Source organism: Ranitomeya variabilis, chromosome 1 (genome assembly GCF_051348905.1).
Source record: "Ranitomeya variabilis isolate aRanVar5 chromosome 1, aRanVar5.hap1, whole genome shotgun sequence".
Lineage (NCBI taxonomy): Eukaryota > Metazoa > Chordata > Amphibia > Anura > Dendrobatidae > Ranitomeya > Ranitomeya variabilis.
The window spans coordinates 17,345,661-17,349,887 of NC_135232.1; the positions used below are offsets into that span (position 1 = coordinate 17,345,661).

Genomic DNA, 4,227 nt, shown 5'->3' on the forward strand with positions numbered 1-4,227 from the left:
CTCCACAGTATAATGGGCCCATATAGAGCTCCATACAGTATAATGGCCCCATATAGCGCTCCACATTATAATGGCCCTATATAGCACTCCACGGTATAATGGCTCCATATAGGGCTCCACGGTATAATGGCCCCATATAGCGCTCCACAGTATAATGGCCTCATATAGGACTCCACAGTATAATGGCCCCATATAGTGCTCCACAGTATAATAGCCCCATATAGTGCTCCACAGTACAATGGCCCCATATAGCTCCACAGTATAATGGCCCCATATAGCGCTCCACAGTATAATGGCCCCATATAGCTCCACAGTATAATGGCCCCATATAGCGCTCCACAGTATAATGGCCCCATATAGCGCTCCACAGTATAATGGCCCCATATAGCGCTCCACAGTATAATGGCCCCATATAGCACTTCACTGTCATCGCACATGCTTACTGAGGAGTGTGTCCGGTCCGACGGCAGGGGGAGCACTGCAGGCTCCACAGAGATGGCCGATGTCCTCCCACAGCTATCACCTGGACAGCCGAGGGGACCAGCCCCGGGCACAGCTAGAGTGGTCTCAATACAAGGGATGTGGCCACCGTCTGTCCGTAGGCTCAGGGGCTGCCGTACGTGGGGGGTGTAAATGTCCTGTTCAGACACCAACACACCAAAAAGAAAATGGCAGCTCCCAGTGGTTAAAGTAAAAAGTAATAAACACAAAACTATTAAAGCTCTACGATTAATTTTGTATTAAAAATAATTGATTATATAATAATTATTAATACAAAATTAAAAATCGCGGCACCTTCCCTTTATGTAACTAGTGGTGTAACCAACAATACGGTACACGTCATACAATGACCTAAGAGGTCTGTAACCACCAATAAGTCAGGGGGCCCCTGGGTAATGCAAACAATTGTCTGGGGGCGCCACACAAACACCAATCCATACACATACATAGCAGCGATGCGGGGGGCTATACACGGTGTATAATCAGCCGTATATGACGCACTCAGTCTGTGGGCGGTGAGAGTGAAGTCAGATAATGGAAGCTTACTGCAGGGAAACCTCGAGACCCGCAGCTGCACGGCTCCCACCCCGACGCGCGCTCAGTGCTGATCTTCGGCAGGAGGTGGGGTCATCAGAAGAGGCATGAGTTACAAAGTGTCATTGGCCAATCAAAAGTTAAGGTGCGTGAAAAAAACACCGGTGCCTGAAGGTAGGCGCGATATTATTATAGCGCCATTTGTTCCATGGCGCTGAACCTGTGAAAAGGGGTGTACATAATAAAAACAAGGACAATTATCGTCAACGCAATGAGTCAGCGAATGGTATGTAAAGCGTATAATACGTCAGAGGGGGTGGGGAACCAGGCGAGGTGGTGGGAGGGGACGTGGTACAATGTGGCCAGGAAGACCTGCGGCAGCAGCGTCATGTGACCCGCAAGGCCAGAATCATGTAGGGGGCACGTGACCAGAGGGCACAGAGACATTTTATTCTCCATTCTTAGTAGCCTCCGTGATGGAGGCTTAACATTCTGGACACTGGAGGCGACATACCTGCCCTTCCCCCTCCTGCCCTCACCGCTTATCTTCCCCCCTTTTGTGATGTCGCATTGTTTTGACATAACGCTGCTGTCGTGGACCTTCCTGGCCGCATCATACCACAGTGCCTTCAACTACATTGGCCACTTCCTAATCCCATCCGATTGGGCTCGGTGACGTATTATAGGATATTCCACGCCTACCTTAAGGCATTAGTGGTTCTTTCACACACCTTACCTTATGATTGGCCTATGCCACTTTTTAAACTCGTCTCTTTTGAGGATGCCAACCCCTTACGAAGGTCAACACCAAAACGCGCGTCGGGGTGGGAGTCTCTCTAGCTTTCCTTGCAGTAAGTACAGCTTACTTTCTCTGACTTCACTCTCACTGCTATATATGTGTATATATTAGAGCTTTGTGTGAGCGCCCAGCTCTATTGTTACCTCCTGACTGATTTATTGGAAAAATGTGTGCATTCTGGCTTTTTTTTGTTCCTCACATTTCAGTGCAATTTAGGCCACACCCCCTTGTCGGCAAAAAAAATAATATAGTGAAAGGGCTAAGAATTTTTTTGGGTGCAAAAAATAAAATAATTTTAATAAATCTATACGCGATGGGTAATATTATATATACGTCCAGTTATAAATGTCCGGATCGTTCAGAGAGGGAGGAGCCTGCAGTGACTCCGCCCTCTCCACTGTCTCCTGGAAGATACATAAATAAGACGGCTCCCAAGGCAAGTCCTGATGGCATATTGTTTTCTGTATGCGCTCGTATGGCAGCCGGGTGACAACTCATGAACCCTCCCACTTGGCTAAAGGGGAGGAGCTAGAGTGGCGGCCATGTTGCCTGTTCTGCATCTTTTATGGCTTTTGGGGGCGACTTAAAGGCAAAGTCCTAGAGAAGCCGTTTCCATATTCAGACCCCGCCACGTCTGCACAGGAGGGAGGGGAGCCGTTGCATTTCACCCGGGGTCACCCCAATACCACGCCCCGTCCCCCATTCTTCGGTCCTGAGTCACGTGTTGGTGCACCCGCAGGGGTCCCCGCAGCGCTGCTTCTGCCGCCAGAGCTCGGCCAATTCCTCCTCCGAGAACTGCGGGGCGGAGAGCATGGCGCGGTCACATGACTTCTCACAGAGCCAAGCGTCGTCCTGGTAACGGCGGGGGCCGATGGCCGCCATCCAGATGCCCATGCTGACGTCCTCGCCCTGGTAGGTCTGCAGCCGGTCGGCGTTGGCGGCGAGCCACTGGACGATGTCGCGGGAGAGGACGTAGCCGGAGCCGCAGGCGAAGGCGGGGTACGCGGGGCTCATGTACTCCAGCTCCTGCCACTTCCCCGTCCGCTCCACGGCCCAGTTGAGGCGGAAGTTCCCCCACCAGGCGTTGGGCCCCTGCACGCTCCCGTCCTCCAGGGCCCGCAGGACGTTGTCCAGGTGGATGAAGCAGTCGTCGTCCGTCTTCAGCAGGAAGGTGAAGGTGACGGCGGCCTCCAGCCAGCGGTAGAAGAGCAGCAGCTTGCGGGGGACGCTGCGGTACGTGTCCACCACGTCTACGAAGACCATGTCGCGGTGTACGCGGCTCTCCGCCTGCAGCTCCGCCTCCTCCTCCCGCAGGGCGGCGCGGTGCCGGGCCTGGCGCTGGGGGCGGGAGCTCAGCCGCTGGAGGAGCAGCTCGCCATCGTGGACCGTGTAGGTGAAGCCGCCGGCGATTCCCTCGGGGCCCTGGGAGAAGTCGTAGGGCAGGAGCCCCTCCGGGGCCGCCGTCACCCGCAGCACGCCCCCGCCGTCGTTCAGGGCGACCCGCTGCACGCCCCACATGGGCAGCCCGCCCCCGTCATGGCTGTCCCAGCGCAGCGTGCCCAGGAAACCCTCCGGGAGGACGAAGCGCTCCACCGCCTTGTAGCACAGGCCCGAGGGGACGGCCAGGCCCGGGGCGAAGCGGGCCACCAGCAGCGGATCCTCCTGCTCCGCCTGGAACAGACGGGCGCTCACATTCCGCCCCATGCCGCACCACGCCCCCAGCCGGGTGATGACGATCGGGTGCAGCACCCGGAAGGTGACGCTGAGCTGCGGGTGGCGGGAGCGGGCGGGCTCCGGCCCGGTGAAGGCCTCGATCTCCCGCTGCAGCACCGGGGACGTGATGTTCAGCAGGCGGCAGGAGTACGGGTCCTCCCGGTCCTCGGGCGGCACGGAGCAGGCCTCAGAGCCCACGATGAAGCGCAGCAGCGGGCGCCGGGCGGGCGGCAGGGCCTGGAGCCACGAGCCGCGGATGGTGTCCCGGAGGGCGCGGTGCTGCCGGGCGGACAGGACGCCGATCACCAGCGGGTGGTGCGGGGAGCGGAGCCACAGCTGCAGGAGCAGCCCGAGCAGGCAGGGGCACAGCAGCAGGAGCAGCGGGCGGCGCATCGGGTCTGCACCGCGGCAGCTCCGGGCACAGGAAGTCAGCGCGGCGCGCCGGCCAATCACAGCGCGGCTTTCACCATTGCCGGGGCAACGGCCTTAGCTATGCGCAGCTATTGGCTGAATGCCTCAGTCACGTGCTCTCCTCTCTGCAGCCCAACCGGCATGAAATTCTGTGATCTGATTGGATTTTGGGCATAGGCTGCTGCTATTGGCCACTTGTTCTGCACCTGCGCGATCGGCGTCGTGCTCTGATTGGCTAAAACTGTTCTATTGCTTACGACTATTGGCTG

At 57.0% G+C, this 4,227-nt stretch overlaps 1 pseudogene; it reads right to left on the bottom strand.

Moving 5' to 3' along the window:
* Positions 1–425: 425 nt before the first annotated feature.
* Positions 426–4,020, bottom strand: LOC143802128 (UDP-GalNAc:beta-1,3-N-acetylgalactosaminyltransferase 2 pseudogene; annotated as a pseudogene).
* Between the last annotated feature and the right edge of the window lie 207 nt (positions 4,021–4,227).